The 21050-nt window shown below is 47.2% G+C and overlaps 1 long non-coding RNA gene across 1 annotated transcript in view; it reads left to right on the plus strand.

Moving 5' to 3' along the window:
* The first annotated feature begins 306 nt into the window (after nucleotides 1-306).
* LOC147107116 (uncharacterized) overlaps nucleotides 307-21050 on the plus strand; it is a 57470-nt gene continuing 36726 nt past the window's right edge. The window contains exons 1-2 of the long non-coding RNA XR_015081035.1: nucleotides 307-776; nucleotides 14336-14409. This is a non-coding gene — a long non-coding RNA (uncharacterized LOC147107116). The remainder of the gene's footprint in view (nucleotides 777-14335; nucleotides 14410-21050) is intronic.

Below are 21050 nucleotides of genomic sequence, written 5' to 3' on the forward strand. Positions count from 1 at the left end.
CACCTCACCCCCTGGGAGGAGGCGGTCCTGGAGATCGTAGGACTGGAGGATGAGGCGCAAGTGGGGGATGGACAGACGGGTGCATCACAGCAAGCTGGTGACAGAATAGTTTTCCATCTCTCTCATTGACATTGCATGAGTCGCTGATAATGATTCTGAAGCTATAACAGAAGGACCTATGATCATCTGCAATATGCAATGTGCATGTAACCTTGACCTCACATCTCTAACTCTTTCCTTTACTCCCCCACAGGAAGGACAATCGAGAGCCCCGTCCCCACTGTCCAGGAGGAAGAGCCTGAGCTTCCAGACTCCTCAGAGGAATCTGCAACCTCTGAGGGCGCAGCGTCAGCAGAATTCAGCGCACCCAACACCAGCACAGACAATCACACCTTGGTGGGACCTTCGGGACATAGAGTAGTGTTGTCACCTGGTGTATTACAGCTCACAAGTGAGCATCAGCAGATTATGGAGACAGGAACAGCAGTGGAGAGTGCTAGTCGGAGGGCACAGGATTTTGCCAGCTTGGCTCAGCTGCATGTTGACCCTCTGCCTCTGGGTCCATCCATAAGATCAGTGGGGCTGGAACTCCAGGAACAGATGCAGGAGTCTCTGGCAGGTTTTGTCTCCAGGGTCGATGTGACTGTGGAGCGAATGGAGGAGTCCATAGCGAACATGAGCAAAGCCTTTGTGGAGTCATTGGCGCATGACGCATCACCATGGAAAGGATGGCAACCGCCATGGAGGAGATAAGTCACCAGGGTATGGAAAACATGGTGAGTGTTCATAATAGAATGACATCTCTTGAGGAGCGATGGGCATCTATTGAACAGAATTTTGCGGGAGGCGTGGTTATCGCCTCAGTGAGGCTAAAAGCCATTTGTGCCCCGTTAGCGCCTCCGATGGGAATTTTGCCCCCATAGTCTCAGAATAAAGGGTCGGCCATTTAAGACTGAGATGAGGAGAAATTTCTTCACTCAGAGGGTTGTGAATCTTTGGAACTTTTTACCCTAAAGGGCTGTGGGTACTGAATCATTGAGTATATTCAAGACTGAGATCGATAGATTTTTGGACTCTAGGGGAATCAAGGGATATGGGGATCGGGCGGGAAAATGGTGTTGAGGTAGAAGATCAGCCATGATCTTATTGAATGGCGGAGCAGGCTTGAGTGGCCAAATGGCCTACTCCTGCTTCTAATTCTTATGTTCTTATGAATGCAATTATTTGAGACTTTTTAACCAGTTCATCAATATTTGAAGATACACGTGCAGAATGTATTAAAATTCACTCTAATCCACCTTTACTTCCTTTCTTTGCAGTTTAAGACAGTTCAAAATCAGGGGAATTTATAATGGGGAACAAAGAAATGGCAGACCAATTAAATGCATACTTTGGTTCTGTCTTCACAAAGGAGGACACAAATAACCTCCCAGAGATGTCGCGGAACATAGGGTCTAATGAGAGGGAGGAACTGAATGAAATCAGTATTTGTAGGGAAATGGTGTTAGGGAAATTGATGGGATTGAAGGCCGATAAATTCCCAGGGCCTGATAATCTACATCCTAAGGTACTTAAGGAAGTGGCCCTAGAAATAGTAGATGCATTGCTGGTCATCTTCCAAAATTCTATGGACTCTGGCACAGTTCCCATGGATTGGAGGGTAGCTAATGTAACCCCATTGTTTAAAAAAGGTGGTAGAGAGAAAACGGGGAATTAGACACCGGTAAGCCTGACATCGGTAGTGGGGAAAATGCTAGAGTCTATTATAAAAGATGTAATAGCAGAGCACTTGGAAAACAGTGACAGGATCAGTCAACATGGATTTACAAAAGGTAAATCATGCTTGACTAAGCTACTGGAATTTTTTGAGGATGTAACTGGTAGAATAGATAAGGGAGAACCAGTGGATGTGGTGTATTTGGGCTTTCAGAAGGCTTTTGATAAGGTCCCGCATAAGAGATTAGCGTGCAAAGTTAAAGCACATGGGATTGGGGGTAAGGTACTGTCTTGGATAGAGAACTGGTTGGCAGACAGGAAGCAAAGAGTTGGAATAAACGGATCTTTTTCCGAGTGGCAGGTAGTGACTAGTGGGGCACCGCAGGGATCGGTGCTAGGACCCCAGCTATTCACAATATATATTAATGATCTAGACAAGGGAACTAGATGTAATATCTCCAAGTTTGCAGAGGACACAAAGCTGGGTGGGCGTGTGTGCTGTGAGGAGGATGCAGAGAAACTCCAGTATGATTTGGACAGGTTGTGTGATTGGGCAGATGCATGGCAGATGCAGTATAATGTGGATAAATGTGAGGTTATCCACTTTGGTGGCAAAAACAGGAAGGCAGATTATTATCTGAACGGCAATAGATTGGGAGAAGGGGAAGTGCAACGAGACCTGGGTGTCCTTGTGCACCAGTCGTTGAAGGTAAGCATGCAGGTGCAGCAGGCGGTTAAGAAGGCAAATGGTATGTTGGCCTTCATAGCGAGAGATTTCGAGTACAGGAGCTGGTACTGAATTTGCATGATCAGCCATGATCTCATTAAATGGCGGAGCAGGCTTGAGGGGCCGAATGTTTCTATGTTTCTATGTAAGACAGCAGGATTAGTGCAATGATACTGTGCCATTCAAATGTTCTTTGATATGGTCAAGTTTTAAGAACCATATACGTATATATGTATATATATATACACATATACACAACTCTTTGATTAAGTTTGAGGTTAATTCAGTGATTAGTTGTTCAAATTTGGATGTAGCCTGAACTCATATCTGATGGTGATTGTGATAAAAAAGGGAATTACATGTAGGCGTTTTGAATTTCAGAGATGATTTATGAATAGAAGCCTCCTCTTTACTGGGCAAAGATTAGTAGAACAAATTCCCAATCGTATTGGTTACATGAGAGACAGTGCAAATACTGTAACTCCCACACAAAGCAATGCTGACTTTCCAGTTAAGAGATTTTATCATCTGTTTGCATATGCACAGGTGGATCAAGAGTGCATCCTTTTACAGTACTGCTATAAAACAAGTACAGTCATTAAAAGGAATGACAGAGAGGTAAGCCTGAGGACAGGCCATTGATCCTGGCTGCTGTACAAATCTGTGAGAACTTACATTTACAGCAGTAAGGAATTTTATACATTTAACGTTACTGACAGCGCAAAGCAAATGTGGGGGTCTATGTGGAGCACTACCCTATTTAGCTACAGTAGACCTTTTAAAGAGCTACCATTTTGGGCGACCACACTCAGCGAGGGGGCCTAGGACTGGCATCATCTATTTGCTCCATCAATGAATGTGACTGTTGGAGGCAACATCAATTAGCATTCCTCCCCACCTCGGATTTGACTGGGAGGTGCCCTAGGCGGGAAACTTCAGTTCTAGCCAAGTACTGTTGTGTACACTTACCTTGTTTTTAAACATCAAACTGACAATGGGAACCTTTTTTTAAACTGTATTTTTTTTAAACTTGGCAGAATTAGAACTCATAAATACCATCTGCAATAACACTAAGGGCTTTCCAAAGCGTAGTGGTTGTCATGGCGAAAAAAACATTACATGATACTGTGGAATAAAAACAAGCACAAAGTAAATAGTTTTAAAAATGTTACCGTGCATCAGAGCTCACAGATTGAATGCGCTTGCCTGATATGCTAAATAAGGCTCCCCTTTCCTGATAGATTAGTGCCTCAGAGAATTAAAATCATCCTATCTTCAGTTGTAACTGCGCCCTTTACCTCATAACTTTTAGCAATTCAAAACGCTAATTTGTTACATTTTTTTCTTCGCTCTCGTAATTTGTACCGTCTTTCAGATTATTGAGAAAGTCGTAGTAAAAGTCCAGTGTTTTTGGAATTATTACATTGCAGCTGAACTGTTTTTCGGGTTTGGCACTTTTCTGACTGGAATCTGCCTACATTGAAACGTTGACAGTGATCTTCCAACATAAGCCCCAGGGTTTCCTACCTCCTGACCATCGCTTCCTTTTCAGAGCCACTGACATCATTCGAATGTCCCTGCTTGTTTCGTATTAAATTTGAACTCCCATGTTTTACCCACTGAATTGAAAGTATTTCCTCTTGTACTGAATGGAAGATTTATAGAAAATTCTGAATCTGACTGTAGGACCATAGGATCAGGAGTAGGCCATTCAGCCCCTCGAGCCTGTTCCGCCATTCAATTAGATCATGGCTTAGATCTGCATTTTAACTCCATCTACCCGCCTCGGTATCCTTAATACCGTTGAAATTTTCAACTGACCCCCCAGCCTCAACAGCTTTTTGGGGGAGAGAGTTCTAGATTTCCACTACCTTTTGTGTGAGGAGGTGCACCCTGATATCACCCTTGAATGGCCTAGCTCTCATGTTTAGATTTTGCCCCTTTGTTCTGGACTACCCCACCAGAGGAAATAGTTTCTCTCTATCAACCCTCTCAAAAAATGAAATGGTAACTTTAAAAACAGTCAATTTAGAACCTAGTTTTGATTTTAATAGAGATATTATTAACTGGCGTTCGCAGATACAGCCTGGTGTATTGGCCTTGTTCTTGCCTTTGACTTTATGGAATATGCATTTGGATTTACTTAGCAGCAGAGACGAACATGTCCTCTCGCCAGTATGCACTGATTGAGTTTGCGTGTCTCAGCCTAGACCGTAATCAAAATACTGCGCTGGTGAAGCGTTGGCACTGTTCAAGGATTGCTGTTGAAATGTGCAGCTAAAGTCAAAAGTGAGGAAGCACAGTACTTTGGCTGTTCTGGTCCATACCTGACGTAAGACTGTTTTCTACATTACAACAGTGACTACACTTCAAAAGTACCTCAGTGGTTGTAAAGCACTTTGGGATGTCCTGAGGTCATGAAAGCCGCTATACAAATGCAAGTTCTTTCTTTCTTAACATTTTGCGCAGTTATGAAACCCTGGAATTAGAAAGGTAAATGCCAAAATCCAATTTGGTGAGGTAAGTTAAAGCTTCTTATATGACCTTCAAGGTGAGCTTTGTAAATATTTTTCCTGCACCAAGTTTTTCTGTCTTCTTAAGGATCTAATAGAAGAATTTTTGTATTTATTTTTATTCGTTCATGGGATGTGGGCATCGCTGGCAATGCCAGCATTTATTGCCCATCCCTAGTTGCCCTTGAGAAGGTGGTGGTGACCCACCTTCTTGAACCGCTGCAGTCCATGTGGTGAAGGTACTCCCACAGCGCTGTTAGGGAGGAAGTTCCAGGATTTTGACCCAGCGACGATGAAGGAACGGCGATATACTTCTAAGTCAGGATGGTGTGTGACTTGGAAGGAAACTTGGAGGTGGTGGTGTTCCCATGCGCCTGCTGCCCTTGTCCTTCTAGGTGGTAGAGGTCGTGGGTTTGGGAGGTGCTGCCGAAGAAGCCTTGGTGAGTTGCTGTAGTGCATCTTGTAGATGGTACACACTGCAGCCACAGTGCGCCAGTGGTGGAGGGAGTGAATGTTTAAGGTGATGGATGGGGTGCCAATCAAGCGGGCTGCTTCGCCCTGGATGATGTCGAGCTTCTTGAGTGTTGTTGGAGCTGCACTCATCCAGGCAAGTGGAGAGTATTCCATCACACTTCTTACTTGTGCCTTGTAGGTGGTGGAAAGGCTTTGGAGAGTCAGGAGGTGAGTCACTCGCTGAGACACCTCAATTGGTCCTCTGTTTTTTCCACAGCCTTCACTTTAGTTTGTAACTAGATATCTTTCGCTTAAATAGGCTGTAATAGTATCTATCAAAAGCCAAATACATTTCTGCCTATACTTTTTGCCATTATAACTTTGAATACTACAAAAGGAGTAACACATTGCTGCATTCAGATAATCCAGTAAAGCATTCAAGATTTGTTCTTATAGTTTGCTATCATTGGAACCCCTCATATGTGTTATGCATGCAACACACTCCAACCTATGTACTGACCTTCATTGGCTCCTGGTCCAGCAACACCTCGATTGTAAAATTCTCATCCTTGTTTTCAAATCCTTCCATTGCCTCATTCTTCCCTATCTCTGTAATCTCCTCCAGACCTACAATCCTCTGAGCTCGTCCAATTCTGGCCTCTTGTACATCCCCAATTTTCATCGCTCCACCATTGGCGGCCTTCAGCTGCCTGGGCCCTAAGCCTCTCCTCCTTTAAGACCTACCTCGTTGACCAAGCCTTTGGTTCCCCTGTCCTAATATCTCAAATTGTGTCTGATTACGCTCCTGTGAAGTTTTACTACGTTAAAGATGCTGTGTAAATGCAAGTTGTTGTTATTCTATATATGTAGTCACTAGGTAGTGCATGAAGGTTACTAAAGATTCCTGGAGGGTTAGAATGAAAGAAAGACTTGTATTTATGTAGCACCTTTCACAACCACTGCACGTCTCAAAGCGCTTCACAGTCAATGAAGTATAGTCACTGTTGTAATGTGGGAAACGCAGCAGCCAATTTGTGCACAGCAAGCTCCCACAAACAGCAATGTGATAATGACCAGATAATCTGTTTTTAGTGATTTTGGTTGAGGGATAAATATTGGCCAAGACACTGGGGATAACCCCGCTGCTCTTCTTCGAAACAGTGCCACGAGATCTTTTATGTCCGCCTGAGAGAGCAGACGAAGCCTCAGTTTAATGTCTCACCCGAAAGATGGCACCTTCTGACAGTGCAGCACTCCCTCAGCACTGCACTGGGAGTATCAGCCTAGCTTTATATGCTGAAGTCCCTGGAGTGGGACTTGAACCCACAACCTTCTGACTCAAAGGTGAGTGTGCTACCCACTGAGCCACAGCTGACACTGCATAGACAATGATCCTTTTTGCCAATTAACATGTTTTGAGTTTAGAGGATCTTGCACAAAAGTTCTGTATTACAGTTTTGAGGTGTTGACAACTGTTTTCTCTCAACAGAATAACAACAACCCTGTAAGCAGACCTTGACCAGTTTGCACTTTACCCCTTACAAGCTGGTCCTTCCCTGCACTTTTCCCTGATAGAAATCTTTTCCCAGGGATGAACCATGAGCCCATTTGCAGTAATCTGCTTACTAGATTTAACAGTTCCTCGTCATGCTGGGAATTCACTTTAAAATGGCAGTTATTACCACACGAACTAGAGCTTTTATAGATGGAAGCAACTGACAACTTTATATAAAAAACAGCAAAATAAAGCACAAAAATGGCATATACTAAATATATCTTTATCATAAACGGGAGAAAAAAGTCTATTTTCGGTTAAGTACCCTTAATAGGAATAACTTCTGATTTAGTTGAAGTGACTAATAAATTGATAAAGTTCTAGTTGCACGGATTTCAGCTTTCTTTCTCTCTCCAGCATACACCTCTGTCTAGAACATCAGCTTTGCAGCATTCTTCATTCTCTGTCTTCCAAGCTCTTGCTTTTCACTAACAGCTATTGCTATTATACCTCTTTCCCATCTTCAGTTTTCTTCTCCTGAAGATGGTAAATGCAGGGTTACATGTCTAGAGGCACTGCCAGCCCTTTAGTACCTTTCTTAAGTAACTATTCTTCATGTGTAAGCCTGGTCTCACTACTCCCGTCGTGTCAATCGCAGATAAGGCCATCTCTGACCACTTCCTCGTATCGCTCTCCACCCACATCCCCCTTCCCCCCTCACCCCCAACCCTACTTCCTTCTGTATCTGCCCCCGGAAAAAAACTCTCTCCCAACTCTCTTACAACTGCACTTATGAAATCCCAACTGTCCAGCCTTTGGCCCTCCATTCACCACAACATTTCTGCAGCTACCGATCTGCTCAACCACACCCTCACCACCACCATTGATGCCCTAGTCCCTATTAAAACAATTACTCTCTCTCACCCTGGCTGTTCCCCCTGGTACGGCCCTCATCTTTGCTCCCTTAAGTCCAAGGGACGCAGACTTGAATGGATATGGCGGACAATTAATTTAGCCATTCACCGCCAGATCTGGCTGGACCACATAAAACATTATCGGGTCCTGCTCTCGTCTGCCAAAATTGCTCACTATTCTGGAATTATTCTGGAATGCAAAGATAAATCATTGCTAACCGTCTTCTTAAACACCTCTCCCCTGTCTCCTCCACCCTCACCTCCAACAACAAGTGCGAGGAGCTCATGGACTTCTTTGTCTCTAAGATTGAGACCATCCATTCAGCTGCCTCTGCCACTTCCCCTAGCCCACCAGGCTAAACTTCCTCTAAGGTTCCCCCTGCCCTAGCCCTGAACTCACATCTTTCTACAGTTTCTCTCCGATCGCCCCTCATGACCTCTCCGTGCTCATCTTGTCCATGAGACCCACTTCCTGCTCCCTCGACCCTATTCCCATCAAACTGCTGACCACCCAACTTCCTATTCTGACTCCCATGTTAGCTGACATTGTTAACGGTTCTCTCACCTCAGGTACTGTCCCATTTTTCCTCAAATCTGCCGTCATTACCCCTCTCAAAAAACCAACCCTTGACCTCTCTGCCCTTGCAAACTACCGCCCCATCTCCAACCTCCCTTTCCTCTCCAAAGTCCTTGAACGTGTTGTCGCCTCCCAAATCCGTGCCCATCTTTCCCGCAACTCCATGTTTGAATCCCTCCCATCAGGTTTATGCCCTTGCCATAGTACTGAAATGGCTCTCATCAAAGTCACAAATGACATCCTTTGTGACTGTGACAAAGGTAAACTATCCCTCCTCATCCTTCTTGACTTGTCTGCAGCCTTTGACATGGTTGACCACTCCATCCTTCTGCAATGCCTCTCCACCGTCGTCCAGCTGGGTGGTACTGCACTCGCCTGGTTTCATTCTTATCCTAATTGTAGCCAGAGAATTACCTGCAATGACTTCTCTTCCCGCTCCTGCATCATTACCTCTGGTGTCCCCCAAGGATCTATCCTTGGACCCCCTCCTATTTCTCATCTACATGCTGTCCCTTGGCGACATCATCCGAAAACACAGCGTCAGTTTCCACATGTACGCTGACGACACCCAGCTCTACCTCACCACTACTTCTCTCGACCCCTCCATGGTCTCTAATGGTCAGACTGCTTGTCTGACATCCAGTTCTGGATGAGCAGAAATTTTCTCCAATTAAATATTGGGAAGACCAAAGCCATTGTTTTCGGTTCCCGCCACGAACTCCGTTCCCTAGCCACTGACTCCATCCCTCTCCCTAACATCTGTCTGAAGCTGAACCACACTGTTCGCAACCTCGGTCTCGTATTTGACCCTGAAATGAGCTTCCAACCATATACAGGAAACTTTGTGCTATCCGGCACCGACGGGACCGAGCTGTTGCTGTCCCATCAAAACTGCCGGACAAACCAGCGCTAATGTTGAAACATACGGAGATTTTGAGCTCCGTATCTGGCAACAAACCCTGCTTCTAAACAGTCGGCCGTACCTTGCAAGCGTCTCTGTAGCTTAGCAATAGCTTCAGCGAGACCTTGCAGAGCCTGACTGGTGAAAAAAAAGCAACGAAAAGAAAGAAAACCTAACGAAACGGCTCCTGATTTTTGCCAGTGGCTCGAGCATTCCGGACAGTTAACCTCCAGATAAGCCAAAGTTTCCTGTATCCGCAGCATAACTAAGACCACCTATTTCCACCTCCGTAACATCGCCCGTCTCTGCCCTTGCCTCAGCTCATCCGCTGCTGAAACCCTCATCCATGCCTTTATTATCTCTAGACTTGACTATTCCAATGCACTCCTGGCTGGCCTCCCACACTCTACCCTACGTAAACTTGAGCTGCTCCAAAACTTGGCTGCCTGTGTCCTAACTCGCACCAAGTCCCGTTCACCCAGCACTCCTGTGCTCGCTGACCTACATTGGCTCCTGGTTAAACAACGCCTCAATTTCAAAATTCTCATCCTTGTTTTCAAATCCCTCCATGGCCTCACCCTCTCCCTATCTCTGTAATCTCCTTCAGCCCCACAACTCCCCAAGATATCTGGAATCCTCTAATTTTGCCCTCTTGAGCATCCCTGTTTATAATCGCTCAACCATTGGTAGCCATGCCTTCTGTTGCTTAGACCCTAAGCTCTGGAATTCCCTAAACTAAGCCTAAACCTCTCCGCCTCGCTACCTCTCTTTCCTCCTTTAAGACGCTCCTTAAAACCTAACTCTTTGACCGAGCTTTTGGTCACCTGCCCTAATTTCTCCTTATGTGGCTCGGTGTCAAATTTTTGTCTTATAATACTCCTGCAAAGCACCTTGGGACGTTTTACTACATTAAAGGTGCTATATAAATACAAGTTGTTGTTGTTGTTGTTGGACGGTGAGTGTTGCAGGCTGGTTGACTTTGAGGGTTATCAGAAACATGCCTGATCCTGGAACTTAAACTTCCAACAAAAGTGATTGGATAATTATCAGGAGAAGGTACTTTGATCAATTGCTTTCCTTCCACAGCCCAAAGTTGATAAGGGCATTGTTGCATGCCACCATCTACTCAGCGAGATGTGGAATTAAACCCACGCCTTCATGGTTTGTATGGGCTCAGTACCACGTTAGGAAGTACATTGGGGAAGTCATATCACTTCTCTTCTCATATTCCACGCCTCATCCCGTGCACACCCCCGCACTCCAAATGCTAAATGAATGCTGCTAATCCATCTCAATGCTTTCTAAAATATGGATATTTCAGCTTTTCCCAAACAGACTCCAGGGTGTCCTATTCGCAATGGTCATTTTTTTTTCTACTGCAAGGAAATTCCATACTTGTTGAGGAACAATTCATTATTTGATTAAAAGTGCATGTAATTCTTACTTCTTGGCAAGAAGGACCCTCAGTGACTCTCTGTGGCATCGTTTGGAAGCTGCATTGGAATCTGTTCAAGGATGTTGAAGATGAAAAGTCTGCAGACAATCGCAGCATGAGACACCTGCTCTCCTTCAATACGGTTATTTCTCTAAAGCCCACAAAGCTAACTTTTGAAGAGTTGTGCTCAATGCTACATTGTTTGAAAGGCATTTTACTTTACCATCCCACATGCTTGCTACCTCGCACAGTAAAGATTACGGTGCATCTAATTCAATTGGTTGTGAAAGCACAAGTCAGTTTGTTGTGGTTTGGCCTTTGAAAATCTAGGGTGGGGGCAATATTAAAAAGCAGTATTAGGTTCACCACACTGAAAGTACTAATGTTGGGTAAAGAGTTGCATTGTACACATTGTTCACACCCACTCTGAGGTACAGTAAACAAGTGTATGACTCATTCTGCAAATCCAAACTGTTAGAACTGACATGTTTGGTATTGAGCAGGTGACTCATGAGCATTTGAAGCTGGATGTAACGTTACTGCAGGATTAAGGGATGCAGTTGCTAATTATGTTGGTAGCATTTCCTTCCACGTTAAATCTGGTTGCTCTAAGGCTTACGAAACCTTAGCACGGTGGCATAGTGGTTAGCACTGTTGCCTCACAGCGCCAGGGACCCGGGTTCAAATCCGGCCTCGGGTGACTGTCTGTGTGGAGTTTGCACATTCTCCCCGTGTTTGCGTGGGTTTTCTCCGGGTGCTCCGGTTTCCTCCCACAGTCCAAAGATGTGCGGGTTAGGTTGATTGGCTATGATAAATTGACCCTTAGTGTTAGGGGGATTAAATACGTGGGGTTACGGGGATAGGGTGGGATATGTGTTGATGTAGGGGTTACGGGGATCGGGTGGGATATGTGTCGGTGCAGGCTCGATGGGCCGAAATGGCCTCTATCTGCACTGTGATTTCTGTGATTCTGTGATTTCTGTGTGATTCTGTGTGAAACCATACAACAATCCATATCTGCTCACGCTGTAGGATTGTGCATTAGAGTAAAGCGTTGGCCTAAGTCAAGTGGGGCGTTATTTCTGGCTTTTGTTTTGTCGGGAAATTTGTGGCTTTTTAACTTAAAAAATGCAGTAAAATTAGAGTTCCCTCTTTTTTGCTTAGGCTTTTACTGGGTTGCTTTTACCAAAAAGGAATACTTGTGTAATGACACTTCTGCTTTACTTGACCACCACAGGAAGGCAGTTCAAACATTTAGGGGTTAACTGCATGTTAAAAGGCACTTTTGGTTGCTTTTTTTCCAAATGGTTTTGTGTATAAAAAAAAATCCAGCTGGTATTCTCCATTGAATCATCTCCCACATGACACGAAACATTGCTGTCAGTGAAAAATAAATCAGCCAATCAGAATTCAGTTATAATCATTATTTTAACTTAATTACTGTGATACGGCATTGACTTTCCAAGTGCTTGTGAACAATGTGTTTTTGGGCAACTCTTTCAAAGCATAGGTAGATATTCTTGCTCTATTATTATTTTTAATGTTGAGAATTTTTGCAACGTCTTACTGAGAGGCAGTCCCTCAGTTTATATATAGCCAACATGAATTATGCATCCTGCTATCTCTACAGGTGTTTCTTCCACACAAATGTCCTTGGATCATAACTTCCTTTCAGACACATTTCCAAGTATAAAAAGACCGAATTCTGTTGAGTTCCCTGATCCAAGTAGGGAAAATGACACTTGTGACAGTGCAGCGTTAGAAGTACATTTTGAAAAAAGTGGAAGAGCCCTTATCATTAACATTGTCTTAATTCAGGAGTGCTCTAACTACAGACCCCGAGCTCTAGCTCACTAGTCCATAACTCAGTCCAATTCTGGCCTCTTCCGAATCCTCGATTTTCATCGCTCCACAACTAGTAGCCGTGCCTCCTGTTGCCTAGGCCGTAAGCACTGGAATTCCCTCCCTAAATCTCTCCGCCTCTCTACATCGCTCTCCTCCTTTAAGATGTTCCTTAAAACCTTTTGGGTCACCTGCCCTAATATCTCCTTATGGTGCTTGGTGTCAAATTTTGTTTTATAACGCTCATGTGAAGCGCCTTGGGGCATTTTACTACGTTAAAGGTGCTATGTAAATACAAGTAGTTGTTGTTATTTGTGTTTGTATTTCTGATTTAGTTTGTGCTCTTCCAATGTTGTGGACCTGGAGGTTTGGGAACGGTTGTTTTTAGAAATGTTGCCTCATTTGTGGGTAAACCTAAACTCAGAACACCAATATTTGTTAGTATCTGTGACTCATGATATATGAAAATTAATGTAACCATGGATTTCATTGTATATGGCCCCTAAAGCTCCATAATGCAAACCTATATAGATTGAGAAGATGAAAAGCTTAAATACTCCTGTCCTAATTGATACCTTACCATCATGCTTATTATCCATGAAAAGGTGTGTACATTCAGCCTATGTGAATATATTACACTCTGTATATGAATATATTATATCATATTCATCCTTTATGAAGATGTTATATTACGTGTTGATCAGCCTTGGTTCTGCACATGGGGAGTAAAGAACAAATGCAGTATTCAAGTCAAGCAGGGTTAGCGGGCAAGGGGATAGCTGGAATCCTGCAGCAGAGGGGAAGGACGCAGATGGGCGGGGGTGGAGGGAGAGCGAGAGAGAGGAGGAGAGAATGAAGAGGAGTGAGTGAGATAGAGGAAAGAGCGAGGGTAGAGGAGGTGAGGGGAAAGATAGGGATGAGGAGAGGAGGGAGGGGAAAGGGAATGAGAGGATGGGGAGGAGGACAAGGAGAGAAGGAAACAGGAGGAAGAGCAGCAGAATGGGATAGTGGAGGGGCTGGAGGAAAGGAAGGAATGGGGAAGTGTGGGAACTGGGATTGGAGAGTTAAAGCGGGAAAACTGCCTCAGCAGGGTGAGAAGAAAGGCTTGCAAAATCTCTCAGCAGGTGGTTGCTCCCTTTCCCTCCAGCAGGCCTGAACATTTATCTCATTGGGACGGAATTGTGGTGAGTCGGTCTTGCCTCCCATGGGAGCAGAGTCCAGAGGCAACATTGCTGCTCATGGGCGTGGGTGGGGAGAGGTCTCTCCTGATGATGATCACTGGTAAGGGGTTTGTGGGGGGGGTGGTAAGGGTTGAGCACTGGGTGAGCATTAATGCTCAGTGGGATGGGGGTCTGGCAAGATTTCTTAAGGAGTTAGGAATTGCTAGACTAAAAAAGACCAGGGTCAATCTAGTTCACTTTCTACCACCCTGGTAGTTGCATGATACAATGATAATGGAGTTGTTGACTAATCATAGCAATCATCTCTATCAATTAGTCTACAACAGACCCAGACATGAGGCAAGGAAAACTCCATTGGTGGATAGATTTGGGAATCATAGGTCCAAGTCACCTGTTCCTCTCAAGCAGGCTACGCTTAGCACATGTCATGTCTCAAATTACTCATATACTGCATCCCAAAACGCTATTTCCTGCAAGAAATCTATCTACAGTAATTTGCATTTGAACAAATCAACACTTTCTTTCTGAAGGTTTAGTGCATTGCTAATTATGGCCTTCTCTTTCATTCCACTGGTTTACAGTTGCCACGGTTCTGATCAGTGGGTCTTGGCTGTAGGACCACATATGGACTCTACAATGCTCTTCGGTGGACAAGGTGCAGTAATCCTTTTGCAAATCACTTTCATGCTTGTTGGTCTGTCTGTTGTGCAATTGGCGATGTACTTTGGGCTGGCCGGTGTATGAACATAACTGTTATTGCTGGGTGGATCCAGTCCATTTCTCCGGCTCTCACCCCCCACCCCCTCCAAAGAAAAAGATGCTTATGGAATTTCAGCGTGATAACCATTTGTGTTTAAAATTAGTATATTGTGAAGGAAAACCAAGAAATTACTGCTCCTATCTTTTTTATTTCTATGAACTCCTGGTGCACCAAGGTCAATGCACAGTTCAAAGTCTAGTAGGTATGCACAGCGGAAACTGTATGTTGCATAAAGGGGGAATTCAGAGGACTAAGAGTAGGGCTGTCACAGTAATGTTAGGTCATATACCGTGACCCTGGCAAAGCCACCTGTAGGTGCAATACCTATGAAATGTTGTGACCACTTACCATTTTTAATTGTCTGTAATTATATCTGAATATACTATGTTCAATTCAGTCTATATGAGCAATGAGGCAAAAGCTCTATTTAATGTTATCCATCTAGTTATTTTTGTGTTACTTTTATAATTTTTTGTCACATTCGATTTACTGGGGTTTCTACTTGCTCCATTTTTATTTTTTTATTTCCCCAAAATGTACAATTAATACTTTTTTAAAGATAAATTTTATTGTGTAACATAAGAGGATGTTCTTTTCTGGAATGGACATATCTGGATACAGAAATAACTTCATGACACTAACTGAAATGGCGAAAGATTATCAGAGTAACAAAGCAGCGGAGAGAAACCAAATTGTTATTGTTTAATTTGCTCAGCTCTTGCACACCGATAAACGTTTGTTCGGTTTTCAGGCAATTTAGATTTTAAAGTTACAGAAAGAAAGTACTGCAGATGCTGGAAATCTGAAATAAAAACAGAAAATGCTGGAGATACTCAGCAGGTCAGGCAGCATCTGTGAAGAGAGAAACAGAGTTAACGTTTTAGGTCGATGACCTTTCGTCAGAACTGGAAAAAAGCAGGAAATGGAACAGATTTTTAAGCAAGTGTAGGAGCAGGGGTTGATTTTAAAATTCTCATCCTGGTGTTTAAATCCCTCCATGGCCTTGCCCCTCCCTATGGCTGTAATCTCCTCCAGCCCTACAACCTTCTAAGAACTCTATGGGCTAGATTTTCAGTTGCTTACGCCAGCAGTTAGCGCCTTAAGAGAAGTGATTTTCGGGCGCTATGCGTGTAGTGCCCGGGCGCAGCGCAGTTTGCGCCCCGCCCCAAATTAAGTTGCCCGTTAGCGCCGGCGCAAAGTTTAGCGCCCGCCCGGATGCGCGCGCAGAAAATGACGTCACATCCTCGTGCAACGCCCTTTGTGCGCCCCGATTCCAAACTTCAGTCGGACCGCCCCATTGTGCGGCTGGCGGCCGGAGCGTTTGGAAAAAGGAACGCAACACAACCAGCGCGGGCCCCGGGGGGCGCAAATTAAAGGGGACGTACTCTCCAGTATAAAGGCCAGCCTTTTTTCAGAAAACACTCTTGTGCAACGCATTTCTGGAGACACAACAAGGAGGATAGCTAACTGGTTTCAAGCAGCAAGAGCCAGGTATTTTTGGACTCAGGCCAGAGCGCTGCAAGTGGCCTTTTGGAAATTAGAGTGTTTGCCAGGATTTGATGGGGGTTGCATGGGGTGCCAACGCGGAGCTGCAGCTCCATGTCCGTAGGGCTCGCAGACGCATTGTGAGAGGGGCAGCCCTGGCTAGAGGCAGAGGGGGCTACAGGCGTCGGCCACGTAGGCCTTACCCAGTCAGGCTATACCGCCAGCAGCGCTCCTACCTAAACATGAGTGCCGCGCGATGTGTTAAAAGGCTCCGATTCCGAAAGGAGGTGATTGCAGAGATCTGCCACCTGCTTCGCCGAGATCTGCGGCCAAAGCTCAGGTGCAGGACGTCTCTGTCGGTGGAAGTGAAGGTGACGGTGGCATTGAACTTCTATGCCACCGGCTCCTTCCAATACGCTGCTGGGGACATAGCAAACATCTCCCAGTACGGCGCGCATCGCTGCATCCGCCAGGTGACCGAAGCACTGTTCAGAAGGAGAAGCCAATTCATCTCCTTCCCCATGGCCCTGGAGAGCCAGCATCAGCGCGCATTGGGATTTGCCAGACTCGGGGAATTCCCCTTGGTGCAGGGCGCCATTGACTGTACGCATGTGGCTTTGCGGGCCCCTCTGGAGCATGGCGAGCAGTATCGCAACAGGAAGGGCTACCATTCTCTGAATGTGCAGCTGGTCTGTGACCACAAGCAGCGCATCATGGCAGTCAATGCCAGCTTCCCAGGCAGCAGCCACGATGCCTTTATCCTGCGGCAGAGTACTGTGCATGACATGTTCCAGGCACAGCCTCCCCCAAGAGGATGGCTACTCGGGGACAAAGGCTATCCTTTGTGCACCTGGCTCATGACCCCGCTCCGCGCGCCCAGGACCGCTGCTGAAGAGGCCTACAACGAGAGCCATCAAACCACCCGCAACATCATCGAGCTAACTATTGGGGTCCTCAAGCAGCGGTTCCGCTGCCTTGATCGCTCCGGAGGAGCTCTCCAGTATTCGCCGGACCGGGTCTCCCAATTTGTGGTGGTTTGCTGCATGCTACACAACCTGGCTCTCCGCAGGACTCAGGCACTGCCACCTGACGTTGGACCAGCACCTCAGGAGGAGGAGCAGGAGGAGCATGAGGAGGAGGAGGAGGAGGAGCAGGAGTACGTTCCCAGGAGGGAGCGACCAGGGCCAAGGGCCGCACGACGCCACCTTATTACACGGTACTTCTAAGCCCCCTGTCAGGGAATGGCCAGGGGCCATGAGGGAAGATGAATGCAGCCGCTCCGCAAGCCCTCAGCCGGCGAAGCCAACAAACACTAAGAAGAACAACCATGGAGACTGCATGAATAAAGATAATTTTTTATTACACAAAAATGAAAAGCCCTTCCCACATGAATCCCCAAAAACAATAAGCGGGCCCCACAAAAAGCCCAACAAACGACTCACTCCCACAAACTGGGGAGGAGTCACTCCACCTTTCTTCAAACCGGGCCTCAACGTCGGCCTAACGCAAAAAATAAGCCCTCCAACAACACAACCATGGGCAAAATAAAGATGGCCACCGCCATATAAAAGGAAAGCTGCCCACACCCTCTACTGAGTGGCCCGCGAGGGCGAGACCTTGCCCAGCCTTTTGCCTCCCCTGCCCGGCCTGCTGCTCCTTCGCAAGCTCTGCCCAGTGGCTGCTGCGAGGCTGGGGGAAGGCGCCTGAGGCTCAGATGCCCTTCCGCCAGATGCCGCTGGGGGGCGGCCTACACGGCGTTTGGGCCTCGAGGGGCCGTCTGCTGAGTGGCGCACCTGAGCCTGGCCACCATCAGCTGCAGCCGCTTGCCCTTGACGCCCCAGTGGGGGAATGGCGGCGACGGATGGCGCAATGTGGGCCAGCTGGCGTCTGGGATGCGCTGGCTGGTGCTGTGGCGCGGTGGCACTCGGCCGGGCCCGCACTGCAGGATCCGCAACAATCAGCCGAGGGGCGGCTTGCTGGGATGGTCCAGCGCGGCGGCTGCCCTGGCGATGCCTGCCTGAGACAGCGCGTGTGGCAGCAGTGAGTGCCCCTGTGGTCCTGGTGTGCGCGCACATCACAGCCGCCAGGGTCTTGACGGCATCAGTCAGCATGCGGCCACTCGCGGCAGTTGCTGCCCCGAACTCGCGCACACTGGTCGCCAGCGACTCGATGGCCTCAGGCATGCGCCCCACCACGCTCATGAGCTCCGTGTGGCGCCGGTCCGAATCCTCGGCCATCTTATCCAGCTTCCGCACCTCCTCCGAGGTGAAGGTGTCCGGACTGGTGTTGCGACTCTCCCGCTGGGGAGGAGGGGGCCGAACTAGGGGACCCTTGCCGCGTTGGTGGCGGCGAGTGTGCCGATCAGCAGCACTCCCCTCTGATCCTTCCCCCCTTTGGGGGGAAGGCCACGGGCCACGCGCACGGCTCCTGGGTGGCTGGACGCCACTGGTCCCAGAAGCTGCATTGCCCTGCGACAGTTCCTCCAGGCACTCGTCCAGTGAGGAGGTGTCAAGCATTTCCTCCTCTCCTGCGGGACGTGACTGTTCCCCCGAAGGTCCGGCTTGCTCCTCCTCCTCCTCCTGGTCGGAGGTGCTGTCACTGGCAGCTTCAGGGTCCTGGACATCACCAGCTGAAAGCAGGAATGCACAAGAGTAGCTTCAGAGTGAGGAGACGGCGTCAGCGAGGGAGTTAGGACTGGTGGCATTCAGCGCATTGGTGGGACAGTGGCAAAGGAGGTAGCTCGGATGGGCCAGTGCGATGCGAGAGGGCCAAAAGGCGAGGTCCTTACCATTGCCAGGCAGTGGAGGGTCGGATACTCTGCACGCTGTGGGGACAATCACACGGGCTCCCATGAGCACACACACGCGCTCCTCCAGCCGAGTGAGCTTCTGCAGCTTGGCGCGGCCACCCCTGGCACGGGCCTGGCGATTAAACGCTACTTTAGCCTGCAAGAGAAAGGACGGGCTGTAAGTGCGCAGTGAAGCCCTGATGTAGTGTGCACTGCCTCCCATGGTGGAATAGCGTGGACAGAGTGAAGCCCTGATGTAGTGTGCACTGCCTCCCATGGTGGAATAGCTTGGACAAAGTGTAGAGTGCCGAATGGCCATGTGATGCTCATGACTGTCCCAATGCTGCTGGCTGAGGGCTGGCCAATAGGACTTTCAGCTCCCTTTGCCCATCATGTCAGGTGTACATGCAAGAATGAGGAGGAGACTGGAAAGGCTACTCACCTTCACAATCCTGGTCAGATCGTTGTATTTTTTACGACATTGTTTGTGGGTCCTGGGGGCATCGCCGGTGAACGTCACCCTCTGGGCGATCTGCTTCCAGGCTTTGGTGTAGTCGTGGTGGGTTGGATTCCTCCCACTCTCTGGGAACAAGATCTTGCGCCTCACCTCCAGAGCTGTGACCATTATGTCCAGATCACCCTCTGAGAAGCGCAGGGCACGCTGACAGGCCTTCTCTGGCGTTGCCATGACTCCCTGGGGCTGAGCAGCAGTGTTGAGGCCTCTTTGCAAGGCTGCAGTGTGCAGGGCGTGGCAGCAGACCAATTCGTCCCTTCCCCCTTTAAGAGCTGGTCGGCGCCACGGGGTCTGCTGTCAGTCCAAAAATGACCGCACCCGCGCTGCGCCCCGCCTGGGCGCTATCCCTCTGGACCGCCGGCTTAGCGCCTAAAGATAGGAGTGGAACGCCTCTTTTAGCGCTCCACCAATCTCTTAGGGCGAAGCCACTGAATTTCCGGAAACGGGGCGCTACTTTGGGGCGGGCGCTAACTTCGGGCGGGCGCTAAGGTTAGCGCCCCAAAACTGTCTATGCTGAAAATCTAGCCCTATGTTCCTCCAGTTCTGGCCTCTTGTGCATCGCCCACTCCCTTCACCCCACCATTGATGGCCGTGCCTTCAGCTGTCTTGGACCTAAGCTCTGGAATTCCCTCCCCAAACCTCTTTGCCTCTCCATGTTCCTCTCCTCCTTTAAGAATCTACTTAATACCTACCTCTTTGACAAACTGTTTGGTCACCTGTCCTAACGTCTCCTTCTTCGGTTCGGTGTCAATGTTTGTCTGATTACACTCCTATGAAGCGCGTTGGGACATTTTCTACATTAAAGACCATATTTAAAGGCCATGTGTCAGCCAGTGGCTCAGTTGGTAGCACCCTCGTCTCGGAGTCAGAAGGTTGTGGGTTCAAGTCCCACTCCAGAGACTTGAGCGCAAAAATCCAGGCTGACACTCCAGTGCAGTGCTGAGGGAGTGCTGCACTTTCGGAGGTGCCGTCTTTCGGATGAGACGTTAAACCGAGGCCCCGTCTGCCCTCTCAGGTGGACGTAAAAGATCTCATGGCATTGTTTCGAAGAAGAACAGGGGAGTTATCATTAAAACAGATTATCAGGTCATTATCACATTGGTTGTAAAACGCTTTGGGATGTCTGGAGGGGGAAGAAGTCAATCTTCATTAGCAATCTGATACAGGACCTCAGTGAAGAGTACAATAAGTGTCACCCTTTCTTGTTTAATACATGTTTGGTGGGTCACGGGAGGGAAGGGACAATAATGTTAAAGTGAGAGAGAAAATACGGTAACATTATTTTAATGTTTTGTGATTTTTGAACACTTATTCACTTAAAGTGAACCATTACAACAGTGACTACACTTCAAGAGGTACTTCATTGGCTGCAAAGTGCTTTGGGACATCTGGTGGTCGTGAAAGGCACTATACAAATGCAAGTTTTTTTTTCTTTTAACAGAGCCACTGGCATATGACAAAGTATTATTGACTGTACCAGTAGACATATGCAACATATGTTCCTGTTCTGTTTAAGAGATGCCAAGATTTGCAAGTTATGCAAATAAAGCCTTAAATTTCAGCTGGAGCTACACGCTCAATTTATTATCTTCCAACACAGGGCGACAGATTGGATAGCATATGCAAAGTAAAGAAGATTAAAGCTTATTGTGGTGATGGTACATACTCCTGGTGCGATTCAGGCATGAAGATGAATTAAAATATCACCTTACTGTATGCCTGCCTGTGCTGAAATCTTCACAAGCTGGG

The sequence above is a fragment of the Somniosus microcephalus genome, chromosome 15, assembly GCF_052327205.1.
Source record: "Somniosus microcephalus isolate GS21.2 chromosome 15, FLI_Smic_1.0, whole genome shotgun sequence".
Classification (NCBI taxonomy): domain Eukaryota; kingdom Metazoa; phylum Chordata; class Chondrichthyes; order Squaliformes; family Somniosidae; genus Somniosus; species Somniosus microcephalus.